The sequence below is a fragment of the Lissotriton helveticus genome, chromosome 3_1, assembly GCF_964261635.1.
Source record: "Lissotriton helveticus chromosome 3_1, aLisHel1.1, whole genome shotgun sequence".
Lineage (NCBI taxonomy): Eukaryota > Metazoa > Chordata > Amphibia > Caudata > Salamandridae > Lissotriton > Lissotriton helveticus.
Genome location: NC_136061.1, coordinates 1,069,263,002 through 1,069,277,350, shown reverse-complemented (window position 1 = coordinate 1,069,277,350; position 14,349 = coordinate 1,069,263,002). Strand labels below are relative to the sequence as shown.

Below are 14,349 nucleotides of genomic sequence, written 5' to 3'. Positions count from 1 at the left end.
CGAGTTCCAACATGAGTCATCCAAAATTAACGATCCCAATGCATTTCGGGCTAATCAATAGCCCTTCTTCAGGGGTATGCTCTACCATATAAAGAAAGTATCAATCTGTCACTAAACATTTCAAAAGAATACCATGATGCGTAGTTAGATAAACCCGTGCTCGTGCAAAACATGCTGTCTTACTAGAAAAGTAACGATGTGAATTAACCAAAAACGGGTGAAATCTATTTGCAAGATCAGGTAGTGTACGTGTATTAATAGCGCTAGAGGAGTTTACCAAAGGGTAAATGAAACAATTAACGGTGCGCGACTCGCATGACCCATGTGCACATAACTCGACGCGGCAGTGATCAACATGCTAAACTCGCGCTGAACCGATGTTCGATGCAACTCATGTAGATGATCACATTGGAATAGAAGCCAGGTCACAGGAACCTACACAAACGAAAGTGCACGTTAAGCGCTGCTGTTAGACGTGCCTAAGCGTTACTAAAGTTGAGCGGTCCTCAGTAGAGGTACTTACGGTTATCCACCTATACGGAGTCCCTCATTCGGTAACCGGCTCAAAGCGAATAGCCGCCAGTGTGTGGAGGAAGTTAGTGAACGCGCTGCGTGGTGATTAAACATAAACAAAGGACTAAAAAAAAGTGAAAACCAAGCGCCATCTTGGAAAGGGCATGTCTAGTGAACACTTGGTAAATAATGTTCAAACCGCAAAACATGGCAAACATAATACGATATGTATGGTGAAATGCTAGTAAATCTGCGAAATGCTACATAAACAAAAATACTAATGATAAGTGCAACATGGTAAATCAATGAATATATGACAAGAATATCACAGATGTCAAACGAACATTACAGATAGCACCAAATCTATAGGTAACACAGGAATTCCATCCTGTCATTGAGTCCGTGCGGCTGCATCATCGCCAAGAAGCGGATCCAAAAGTTCTCTTTTTAGTAAAGTGTTTTTATTGTTGTGGGTTGGTGTCACTTGCTCCAATACCAAAAATTGTAATTGGGCTACTGTGTGGTTGTGTTCAAGAAAATGTGCAGCAACTGTCGATTTGATATTCCCAGTTCTTATGTTGCTTTTGTGCTCCAATATCCGCACGCGTATTTTTCTCTCAGTGTGACCAACATAACATTTCCCACAAGGACACTTCAACAGATAAATAACGTTGGCAGAGTTACAGGTGGCATTAACTCGCAGTCGGATTGGATGACCCTTCATGGGATGATTAGTGACATTCCCTTGTATGCAATTATTACAATTGCTGCAATTGTAGCATGGTCTGAGGCCTTTGAACGCTTCTAGTTTTAGCAGCTCTCTGGGTTTGGTTAAGATCTCTTTGAGGTTGCGTCCCCTGGTATAGGCAAACAAGGGTGGTTGTGAAAATGCTCCCTGAAAATCAATGAGTGTAAACAAGAAATGATTAACATGCTGGAGAAATTCAAAGCTCGAGGTTACCCTCAACAGACACTTGACAAGGCTGTCGCCCGTTGTGAGAAAACCAAGAGAGAGGATCTGTTACGAGTTAAAGTCAAAACTGAAAATACCCGGATGGTGGTAGTCTCTAAGTACACGGTCATCAGTAATCAGTTCAGAAACATCATTACAAAACATTGGTCCTTACTTAGCCTGGAGCCAGCCTGATTTTCAGGGAGCATTTTCACAACCACCCTTGTTTGCCTATACCAGGGGACGCAACCTCAAACAGATCTTAACCAAACCCAGAGAGCAGCTCAAACTAGAAGCATTCAAAGGCCTCAGACCATGCTACAATTGCAGCAATTGTAATAATTGCATACAAGGGAATGTCACTAATCATCCCATGAAGGGTCATTCAATCCTACTGGGAGTTAATGCCACCTGTAACTCTGCCAACGTTATTTATCTGTTGAAGTGTCCTTGTGGGAAATGTTATGTTGGTCACACTGAGAGAAAAATACGCGTGCGGATATTGGAGCACAAAAGCAACATAAGAACTGGGAATATCAAATCGACAGTTGCTGCACATTTTCTTGAACACAACCACACAGTAGCCCAATTACAATTTTTGGTATTGGAGCAAGTGACACCAACCCACAACAATAAAAACACTTTACTAAAAAGAGAGAACTTTTGGATCCGCTTCTTGGCGACGATGCAGCCGCACGGACTCAATGACAGGATGGAATTCCTGTGTTACGTATAGATTTGGTGCTATCTGTAATGTTCGTTTGACATCTGTGATATTCTTGTCATATATTCATTGATTTACCATGTTGCACTGATCATTAGTATTTTTGTTTATGTAGCATTTCGCAGATTGTTACTAGCACATCACCATACATATCGTATTATGTTTGCCATATTTTGCGGTTTGAACATTATTTACCAAGTGTTCACTAGACATGCCCTTTTCAAGATGGCGCTTGGTTTTCACTTTTTTAGTCCTTTGTTTATGTTTAATCACCACGCAGCGCGTTCACTAACTTCCTCCACACACTGGCGGCTATTCGCTTTGAGCCGGTTACCGAATGAGGGACTCCGTATAGGTGGATAACCGTAAGTACCTCTACTGAGGACCGCTCAACTTTAGTAACGCTTAGGCACGTCTAACAGCAGCGCTTAACGTGCACTTTCGTTTGTGTAGGTTCCTGTGACATGGCTTCTATTCCGATGTGATCATCTGCGTGAGTTGCATCGAACATCGGTTCAGCGCGAGTTTAGAATGTTGATCACTGCCGCGTCGAGTTATGTGCACATGGGTCATGCGAGTCGCGCAGCGTTAATTGTTTCATTTACCCTTTCGTAAACTCCTCTAGCGCTATTAATACACGTACACTACCTGATCTTGCAAATAGATTTCACCCGTTTTTGGTTAATTCACATTGTTACTTTTCTAGTAAGACAGCATGTTTTGCACGAGCACGGGTTTATCTAACTACGCATCATGGTATTCTTTTGAAATGTTTAGTGACAGATTGATACTTTCTTTATGTTGTAGAGCATTCCCCTGAAGAAGGGTTATTGATTAGCCCGAAATGCATTGGGATCGTTAATTTTGGATGACTCATGTTGGAACTCGTTTGTGAACCATATTTCAAACATTTATGAAGCACTCACTCATGAAATCAATGAGTTTGGATTAAAAACGTGGAATTTCTCAACTTTGCTGATTCAAGTTCATGATGAACTGTGCATAAATATTAAGACTTTGTAGTCACTTGAGCCCTGTGCACCGGGGAGTCTTCCTCCAAGTTGGGGGAGCCTTGTAGTAGGTTCTCCAAATGTACCCATCCCCCCTCGACATCCTCTGCATTAGTCTATTAAGTGTATTTTGACAGATGCAAGCTGTATAGGCCATCTCTGCACCAAATTGATCCCTGATCAACCCATGTAACTAGTATTGTTGTCACAATATTTCCTGAAAAGGAGGTCAGGTTTGCAAAAATATCATGGATCAAAGATAAGTAATAACCAGCCCTGTGCACGATGCATTCCGATCTGCCTAACTTCTGTGAGAAAGCTCTGCTGTTCTACAATAAAATGGAGAGAATGACTAGGTCATAATGACGCAATAGGCCGCTCTTCTGTATTGTGAAACTCATGAGCACGACTGGCTTATCTGACCAGGACCCCATCTTCTCAATGTGTCCATCATGAGTATGGTCTGGGGTGCCTTTACAATCCCTTATGTGATAAGCAGCCCAACTTTGTGGTACAGACAAATTGTTATAGTGACAATTTGACCCCACTCACAGAGCATGATACTTTATCATCAGTCAGGGTCTTCATCAGGACAAAATGTGGAGACACCAAAGTCTCCTTAGTAATGATAAACCTGAAAAAAGGGTAGTAGGCTTCGTATGGTCACCACCAACTTCTCATTTCAGCTCAATCAATCAATCAGGGATTTGTGAAGCGTGCTACTCACCCTACAGGGTTTCTAGACGAGTGTGGGGGAGGGGGGGTAGAATCGTGCAAGAATATCTTACAGAAAGAGCCAGGTCTTGAGGCTTTTTCTGAAGTCATGCAGAGTAGGGGAACGTCTGATGCTGAGCGGGAGTTCGTTCCAGGTCTTTGACGCAATGTAGGAGTAATTAATGTAAGTGCATATATGTCCCGTAGACATAATTCTAACACTGCACACATATCGATTTAAAAAGCGGAATTATCGCTATAACTGAGTGCGCTTTTCACCCACTTTCATAGCAATGTAGGAGTAGGCACTTCCACCTGTTCTGGCTCTACAGATGCAAGGGGTTTCAGCCAGGGCGAGGTCTGTGGAGCGGAGGCTTCTCTTGTGTGTGTAGAACTCTTTGGTTGAGGTACTGTGGCCCAGTGTTGTGGAGGGATTTGTAGGTGTAAGTGAGTAGCTTGAAGGTCACTCTTGTCTCGACGGAGAGCCAGTGGAGGTCTCGTAGGTGCTGGATGATGTGGTCTTGTCGTGGGATGCCAAGGACGAGTCTGGCGTCGGTGTTCTGGATGGTCTGGAGTTTTCGGAGCAGGGATTTGTTGATTCTGGCATAGAGGGTGTTTTCATAGTCCAGTCTGCTGGTTTTGAGTGTGGGTGATGGTCTTTCTGGATTTGGGATGGGATCCATTTGAAGGTCTTGCCGAGAGTGTTGAAGCAGAATGAGGAGACGGCGTTGACCTGTCGGGTCATGCTGAGGGATGAGTCAAGTATGATGCCAAGGTTGCAGGCGTGGTCCATGGGTGTGGGGGGATGCCGAGGGCGGGGGGATGCCGAGGGCGGTGGGCCGCCAGGTGTTGTGCCATGCGAAGAGTGTGGGTCCAAAGGTGAGGTCTTCTGTCTTCTCCCAGTTGAGCTTCAAGCAGCTGCTGCTCATCCAGGAGGCGACTTCTTTCATTCCTTCTTGGAAGCTGAGCCTGGTGGTGTCAGGTTCCTTGTTGAGGGAGAGGGTGAGCTGAGTGTCCTCCGCATAGGATACTACGCTGAGTTCATGCTGTCTGATGATGGCGGTGAGGGGGGCCAAGTAGATGTTGAATAGTGTGGGGCTGAGCATGATCCTTGGGGTACTCCGCAGCCGATCTCTGTGGGTTTGGAAGGAAGGGTGGGAGTCTGATTCTTTGGGTTCAGCCGGTGAGGAAGGAGGGGATCCAGTTGAGGGCTGTTCCCTGTATGCCGGCGTTGTGGAGTCTGGCGGTGAGTGTGCGGTGGGAGACGTGTCAAAGGCTGCAGATAGGTCTAGTAGGATGAGGGTAGCCATGTGGCCCTGGTCAAGGAGAGTGCGGATGTAGTCTGTGGCGGCTAGGAGGGCTGTCACTGTGCTGTGGAATCCAGGCTTGGGAGGGGTCGAGGATGGAGTTGGCTTCGATGAAGTTTGTGAGCTGTAGGTTGACAATCGTCTCAGTTACTTTCACTGTGAAAGGGAGGAGAGAGATGGGTCTGTAGTTTTTGAGGTCTGTCGGGTCAGCGGAGGGCTTCTTGAGGAGGGGCTGGACTTCTGCGCATTTCTAGTCATTGAGGAATGTACCGGTTTCGAAGGTGGAGTTGATATTGCGTCGCAGTTTGGGTGCTATGTGGAAGATGTGCGGCGGGCAGGGGTCCGTGGGGGCTCCTGAGTAATTGCTCTTCATGGTCATGGTGGGGTCTTCTGTAGTGACCGGGGTCTAGGCGGAGATGGTAGGCTGTTTGTCGTTGCTGGACGTAGGTGAGGTTTCACTGTCTAGTGTCTGTTCATTGACGTTGTCATAGAAGGACTTTATCTTGAGGTGGATGTAGGAGCAGAGTTTGTTGCAGAGGTCGTGGGAGGATGTGACGTCTGAGGCTTTGCTGGGTTTTTTTGTGAATTCCTGTATGATGCTGAAGAGCTCCTTCGAATTGCTGGAGTTGGTGAAGATCTTGTCATGGATTAAGTTCATTTTGATGGATCTGATGCATTGGTGGTGTTCTGTCATGGTGTTCTTGTAGCTGGTCCTTGCCTCCAGGGTTTTGCTGTTTCTCCAGACTTTCTCGAGACATCTGCAGGTGAGTCTGGCTTCTCTGAGGTCGGTGGTGAATCAGGAGGCTTTTGTGGAGCGCAGTTTGTCGGAGTTCTGGAGGGGGGGACGAGCTTGTCTGCGCAGTTGGTGTTCCATCTGTGGAGTCTGTAGGCTGCAGAGCCGACGTCGGGCATGGAGGGAGGGGAAGCGGGGTTGAGGGTAGAGTTGATGTGCTCTTCGGTGACGTTGCTTCAGTTCCTGAGTGGGGGAGGTGGTGTAGGTTTGTGTAGGGTGGTTTTGGAGAAGGAAAAGTGAATACAGTGGTGGTCCGTCCAGTGGGGTTGCTTAGTGTGGCTGAAGTGGATGTTGTTCACTCCTGCGAAGATGGGGTTGAGGGTGTGTCCTGCCTTGTGGGTGGAGGTGGTGACGATCTGCTTCAGTCCGATGTTGGTGAGGTTGTCCAAGAGGGTGGTGGAGTTGGGGTTGCTGAGGTTGTCTAAATGGAAGTTCAGGTCTCCGAGGAGTATGTAGTCCATGGAGGTGATGGGGTGGGGTGCGAGAAGGTCAGTGATGGTTGCGGAAAATGCGGTACATGGCCCAGGGTGTCTGTACGCGAGGGTGCTGTCTAGGGTTGCTCTGGGGTTCGTCCGGATCTGGAAGTGGAGATGTTCCGTGGTGACCAAGGAGTCGTTTGTGCTGGATGTGGTGAGCTGGAGGGACTTCTTGTGTGTGAGTTCTTGTGGAGAGTGGTTGAGGCGCCCTTTCCTCTGGATCTTGTATCCGTCGAGGATTGCAATAGCGATGTTGGGGGTGGAGGTGGTCCAAAATTCTGTGAGGAAGGGAACAGGGTGTCAAGGAGGTCCCAGATTTCTACTTTGTGTCCGTGCAGGGAGCATACAGTGAGGGGGATGCAGCTCAGGGGTTTAGGTGCGCTGGCATCTGGTGGGTGGGCGGTAGCCATGGGGGTCTGGAGGTGGGTGAAGGTGCAGCAGCAGTGTTGGCAGGAGAACTAGCAGTCGGTGGTGTTCAGCGTTGACAGCTGGCAGTTGTTTCTTCCGGGGTTGAGTGCATGGAGAGCGGCTGAGTCGTAGCAATGGGAGGTTGGAGGGCCAGGGTCCCTGGCACAGGTTGTGGTCGGGTCGTGGACATGCACAGACAGAGCTTGCCTTTGGCACGTATTTAGCATGCCAGCGGCTGCCATTAAATAGGGAACGGGAGAGGGAACGCAGCTGGGAGCAGGAGCTGGCAGGGGGAGGGGCCGCAGGTGCAGCAGCAGCAGGAAAGGGGATGGAAACGGTAAACAACAGTGGAAAGAGGCTCAAAGGGACAAATAGACACACAAAAGGCACAAAGTAGGCACAGAAAGAGCACAAGGAGGCAGACAGGCAGAAAAACAGCATAGGGAGACAAACAAGCACAAACAAGGCACAAACTGTACAAACAAGTCACAGACAAACAAAAGGCAGAACTACAGAGAGGCTGGCAGAAAGGACCAGCAAAAGAGCAAGGCTCTCCCACTGGACCACCAGTGGTGAGGCGCAGGCAGGAGCCTGCGGGTGGAGGAGGGCCTCAAACACCTACCTGCGAGCAGAGAGATGCTGGGGGCAGCAGCACAACGACGGGGCTGCGTGAGGGGAGAGCAGAGTTCACTGAACAGGAGGTCAGAGGTCTTGCTCACCCTGTCGCGCAGCAGCTGCTATTAAATAGGGAATGGGGTCGGGAACGCAGCTGGGAGGCAGGAGTGGGAACCAGTGGGGGGGCAGGGGACGCGGAAGCAGCAGCGGCGGGAAAGGGATTGAAAATGGACAACAGGGAAAAACAGTGGAAAGAGGCTCAAAGGGACAAATAGGCACACAAAAGGCACAAAGTAGGCACAGAAAAAGCACAAGGAGCCAGACAGGCAGAAAAACAGCACAAGAAGACAAACCGGCACTAACAAGGCACAAACTGTACAAACAAGACACAGACAGACAAAAGGCAGAACTACAGAGAGGCTAGCAGAGCGGACCAGCAGAAGAGCAAGGCTTTCCCACTGGACCACGAGGGATGAGGCACAGGCATGTACCTGCGGGTGGAGGAGTGCCTTGAACACCTATCTGCAAGCAGAGAGGTGCTGGGGATTGCGGCGCAATGATGGAGCTGCACGAGAGGAGTCCAAAGTTCACTGACCAGGAGGTCAGAGGTCTTGCTCCTGTAGGTCACCTGTATGTCATACCAAGGACAGACACTGTCTTCTGTCCTGTTTCCTTTTGTTGTATGGTCTCAGAGCCCGAAAAACATCCCTCAACTATGAGGTGCAGGCTGGCACTGTCAGCCACTGATGAGCATCATGCACCTCATGGGAAGACTTCCACTTAAGTTGGGAGTGAGGGAGACTACGAAGAACTTGCAAGAAAACCATTATTATTCTCAGTCCAGCCCGATAGCGGACCTTTGAGGCAAGAACTTGGGATCATCGGAGGATGGGGAAATAAATGCTGAATGGTGGTAGTAATGGTAAAATGTTACTATTGACTGTGAGGTGGGCATGACTGGGCCTTCAGAATGCTTTGTTGGTGCATGAAAAGAACATTTGTTTTTCATACAATTTTCTTATTCATTTTCTTACATTTAAAGGCATCAGTGCAGTTGTATACTTGTTCTTTACAAGTATTACAGTTTAGTACAGAAGACTGGATTAGATGGAACAATATCCCATGATAACCCATTCTAGAAAAGATTGAGCTAATAATTAAACCTTGCAGCAGTTTAAAGCGAAATCAAGGGTTTTTCACTAACAGGAGATATAAAACTTGAAAGTACATGCCCTATTTTTTAAATACATTGGGCCCTGCCCTCTGGGCTGTCCAGGGCCTAACCTAGGGGTGACCTACGTATTAAAAAGGATTTTTTTAAAAGGGTCAGGCCCCAGCGGATAGAGTACCTAGTGGGCCAAAAATGATCAATGGGTTTCCTAAAATATTTTTTAAAATACGGAACCCCACCGCAGGCCCTGCCACCTTTCTCCAGTACTCCGCAAACGGCCTCCTGGTTGGCGTAGGAATTCCGCTTGGCTGCTGAGGGTCCTTAGGACCAACAAGACCTCCTGTTACCTCTGCAAAACCCCACACAGTGATATTGCTGAGAGGTGATCAGAGGCCACGCCCACTGTACAAACATGCCTCTACGTGAACTTCTGGTGGAGGGGTCAAGTCCCCTTGCCTCTTTATGGTCAGGACTAAAGTGGACTTCTTCCCCCAATGAGTAGTGTGCAAGGAAGAGCGTTTGAAGAGTGGTAGAGAAAGGGGGGTGGCCTCTGATGACCTCTTAGCAATATACTTGTGTGGGTCTTACTGGAGGTAACAAGAGGGTGAGCTAGCCCCCAAGGACGCTCAAGAGCCAAAGGGACTTCATCCCCCAACTAGTAGTGTGCCAAGAGGCGTGTTTGCAGAGTGGTGGAGAAAGGGGGCATGGCCAATGAAAACCTCCTCGCAAACCCACTGTGTGTGACCTGCAGAAGGTAACAGGAGGGATAGATGGCCCCCAAGACCCCTCAATAGCCTAGGGGACTTCATCACCCTTCTAGTGGTGCGCCATAAGCTGCATTTGCAGAGTGGTGGAGAAAGGGCTGTGGCCTTCTATCAGGTCTCACCAATGCTGCTGTGTGGGACTAACTGGAGGTAATATGAAGGGTAGTAGGCACCCAAGGACATCCTTGAGGGCCAACTACTCCTCCTGTTATCTCCAATAATTCCCACACAGCGAGATTGCTAAGAGGTCTTCAGAGTCCATGCCCTTTCTCCACCACTCTGCAAACGTGGCTCATGGTGCACTACTAGTTGGCAGATAAGGTCCACTTTACTCCTGAGGGGCCTTGGAGGCCAAGAAACCCTCCTAGTACCTCTTGTAAGTCCTATACAGTGGGATTCTTGAGAGCTGGTCGGAGGACCAGCCCCCTTTCTCCAACACTCTGCAAACGCAACTACTAGTTAAAAAAACAATAGAAATTCACTGAAAAAAACAAAGGTTCAGGGACGTTATAGTTGGGAATTAGCATAAAAAAACCTTAGAAATTCACAGGAAAAAAACAAAGGTTACAGAGATGTTATAGTTAGGGCTCAGGTTTCACTCGTACAAAACCAGATAATTTCAGCAGTTTTAGTTAGCTGAGCTAACTATAGCTAAGGCCCCTGCAGTGCACTGCTTATGACCTCACATATTACACATGGCATGGTGAGTGACATCAGAGAGGAGGAACTCAAGAAATTTAACAGCATCGGAGGAGCACCAAGAAACTCCCCAGCTGCTGATGTTATAGGACCGCTTGTGAGGAACTAGAGGACACCCAACCTCACCCCTCCCAGGCCACACATGTGAAAGACTTACCACAGGCAGCCGCTGCAGGTTTTTAAAATTCTAATCCCTAACTATAACTTACTTGTAACCTTTGGTTTTCTAAGTGAATTTCTAGGACTTTTTAACTAGTACTCGCATTTGCAGAGTGGTGGAGAAAGGGGGCTGGGCCTTCAACCAGCTCTCAGCAATCCCACTGTGTCAGGCTTACTGAAGGTAAGAGGAGAGCTTCTTGGCCCTCAAGTTCCCTCAGCATCCAAAAGAACTTCATCCACCAACCACTAGAGTGCCAGGTGGTGAGTTAGCAGAGTAGTGAAGAAAGGGGGAGTGGCCTCTGAAGACCTCTTAGCAATCCCACCGTCTGGGACTTACTGGATGTAACAGGTGGGTGTGTTGGCCCCCGAGGATCCTCAGCAGCCAAGGGGACTTAATCCCCTAACCAGCAGTGTGCCAGGAGGCATGTTTGCAGAGTGGTGATGTAAGGGGGCTGGGCCTCCGCAATTTGGCAGTCTTTTTTTTGTGTGCGTTTGTCATTAGGGGAGGGGTGTCACATGGGCCCACCCTTTCCTGGGCCGATTTCAGCCCTATGGACCCCATCCTCCTGGGCCCGGCCTTTTTACTTTTTTTAATTGTTGTAGTAGAAGAGGGGGTGTGTGCAGCCCATCTCCGATGGCAGATTTAGGGCCGGGGACCCCACCCCCCAGGTCCTGACCTATTTGCAATAAGGGAGGAGCCCACATGACCCCCCTCCCGTGGTCAATTTCGGCCCCAAGGACCCCATCCCCTGGGGCCCGCCTTTTTAGAAAATGTTCTTCCTACTAGTTAGGAAGAGGGCTGCGCGGCCTCCCTCAGCCCCGGGGACCCCATCGCCCGGGGACTGACCTACTTAAAGTGGGTGCCTCAAGGGCACCCACTCTTCATTGAGACCACAGGAGAAGCCACCTCCTGTGGGTGCGGGCATTGCTTTTAGTCATAGGGAGCGGCTAAAAATGCAGTCCCCTCAGTCTAAAAGCAATCCTGCTTCGCTTCCAGCAACCGAGAGCACTTTCAAATCTCTCGCTTGCTGGAAGCAGAGAATTTGCTGTGGGTTGGCAGGAGCGGTAAAGCTCAAAAAGGCTAACCAGCCATTAACCTTTTCAGCACCTGCCTTCAAGTAGAAGAGAACATGAAAAAGGAAGATTGAGGATCCTTTCTTGAGACTCTGGTTGGACAGCTGAATGGCACAGCCAAGAATGTCTTCTTAAGGCTATTCCATGACAGTATTCATGTGCCACTAACAAGGAAGAGTCTGATGTGTCACTGATGACCTGATTGGATACCATAAGGCCTTCAATGACTAATTCCAGAAAGTCTTCCCACCTGTCCCTGGGAAGATAGTCTGCAAATTGTTGAATAGAGTGCCAGAGCACTCTATTATATCTGCCAAGGACGGAAGTTGCACTAGCCACTTTCATGGTGGTTGCGGCAGTGCTGCAAACTTTGTGGACTACAAAGTCCAGCTTTTTGCTTTCCTTCTCAGGTGGTACTGAGGAAGCAGGAGTGGTAGCATGGTGCTTCTTGACCACCAATATGACTAATGATTTAGGAGGTGGATCTGAACGGAGGACAAGAGGATCTTGCTTGGGAGGTCTGTATTTTTTTTGTTGTCTCAAAGGAGCCGTCTTAGTTGAGGCGGGGGTCAGAAAAGCTCTAAGTGTCCTGGCACCAACGGAGGCAATGGTCTTGACACGGACCACTGGTGGAGCGTCTAAAAAAAAAACAACAGATGTGGAAGGTGTCGGGACAGACATCTGTATATTGAGGTTTGCAGCTCCTCTTACCAAGACACCCTGGAAGGTGGTGATATCATCCAAATGCGAGGTGGTGGAGAATCGGACTATGTCAGAATATATCACCCTGTAGAATAAAATGAGGATGTTGCATGTCTTGAACAGCACCTAAATCTTGTGTGTGTTCTGGTCCTTGATCTTGAACGAGATCTATGGCTTCGATGGTGAGAGAATCAAAAAGAGGATAAACAGCTGGAATTACTCCATTGATGGTGTGAATGATGTTGCATGCTTGAGCGCAATCTTGGAGGTTCCACAGGTGTAGGTATTGGAGGTGAATCCAGTAACACTATTGGTTTAGAGGAGTACACCCCTGAGTATTCAGAATCGGGAGAAGAATAGATTTGTCTCCTCTTTTCCTGTATCCTTGAGTGTCAAAATGCTCTTTGACGTCCACCTACATCAACAACTCAACATCAATCTGCTCCTCAATGGTGATCTCAGCTGTCTCAACACTGGACTACTTCTCTGCGTCCATGGATCTGCCCGCCTTGATGTCAATACACGCCAACCTTGGTCCTACTGTGAACGTCGATGGTGTATGAACTTTAGGAGTCAATCTGCTTGACCTCAACATCAATTTACACTTCCTCCTTGATGTTGAACCAGCCCTGGATAAGGAGACGTACCTGGTCACGAAATCGACCGGTAAATATGTCTTTTTTAGGCTGAAACCCTTTTTGGACCTTCCAGTGCCTCAGAGCTAGATGGTAAAGCCTTGGTAGTGACCCTCTACTTGCTTTGAGGTCTCATATATCGAGACTGTATTTGCGGTCTGTTTCATTCCACCAAGCCATAAAGGCAAATTGTTTCGCTTTCTCTCAGGGGGCGTAGTGAAATGTTTTTGCAGTGCTGGCAATGTTCTGGAACACCATTAGATGGAAGGCAGAGAACACAGATGTTGTGAGGGTCTGAATTGGCCTTCTTCCTCCCAGAAGCAGGGCACTTCTCAAACAGAGAAGGCATAATAATTGACAAAATGCTACAATTTTCTATCGGAAAAAGGCAGAAATAGTGAAAGAATGATGAGAAACGTCGAATGAATCAGTTTTTACAAAACTTTCACTGGTGAACTGTTAAAAAAAAAGCTTAAAAGGCCAAGCTCAGTGCACCAGTTTCCTGTCACCAGGTGCCGGAAAAAGGAACAGAGGCAACTGCCACCTGCTAGGCATAAGGGGATACTGGTGGTATTGGGGTCCTTAAAAGTACAGACCCTGTTTAAAACTTACACAATGGCAGCCTATGGGGCTACACAGTCCTGCTATCCTTAATCTTTTACAGAAATGAGTTTGTGAAAAAGATTTTAACTGGTTTAAACATTTACCTAAATGTATACATATATATGGGTACATTGACCCTTTTCTAAGTACAACCTGAAGAATTACATCCACTGTAGCCTATGCCTCAGCTGTATAATAAGTTCTTTCAAAAGGGTTTCTACAGGCCTTCATGAAGAAAGGCGCACTTCTACACTTAAGAAGATATTCTACGAAGAAGTGCTCCAGGATTCCTGCATGTGGGTGGAACAATTCAAATGCTTATGACTATCAATGAAGATCCCCCAAGATAGAAGATAGAAGTTGAATCTGAAACGGATACCACTGCCACAGTGCCTCAGGTTGTTAATACAGTTCACCAATACCCAAACTGTAAAGAAGATGAGGTTACAAACCAGTTGCAATGCACCAAATACAGCACATTATCATTAAAATTCAGGCAAAACATTTCAGTGGGTTCTTATTTATATACCAAGTTCCAGCATCTTAAATAAAAAGTGGGGCTCAGCATTCAGCACCCTATGACAATTGAAAAGGTAATTGCTCTAAGTGATCACAGAAATACCACATTTATTAAGATACCTCTGCCTTTCAGTAGTAGCATTAACAATTTTATTAACTCTATGTTGATTATTTGACATCATTGTCATCACAAAGTCTAGAGGGGTGGATGCTATTGGAGTGGCAACCGAGGTCGCCTTGTGATTACGGAAACACACTTAGATGACATTTTAGGCGATCTAATGCCACAGGCATTGCTAGGCCTTATCTTGTATGTAAACAGGTATGTGGGCTGGAAAGGAAGATTAACACTTATGTTCATGTTTACACTGTCCATTTTTCTTCCCTCTCCTTTTCTTCTATCTTTTTAACATATGACATCCCATTCACAAAGATTTACTTAGACTTACTCTTGGATTAATCATCACTTACTACTGAATATCAGTAGTAAGCCAGGAGTACTAGTGGATTG

General features: G+C 47.3%; 1 protein-coding gene across 2 annotated transcripts in view; it reads right to left on the bottom strand.

Moving 5' to 3' along the window:
* The window catches only part of GALNT3 (polypeptide N-acetylgalactosaminyltransferase 3), a 672,271-nt gene that overhangs the window by 230,366 nt on the left and 427,556 nt on the right, over positions 1-14,349 (bottom strand). The gene's annotated exons all lie outside the window — the stretch shown is intronic.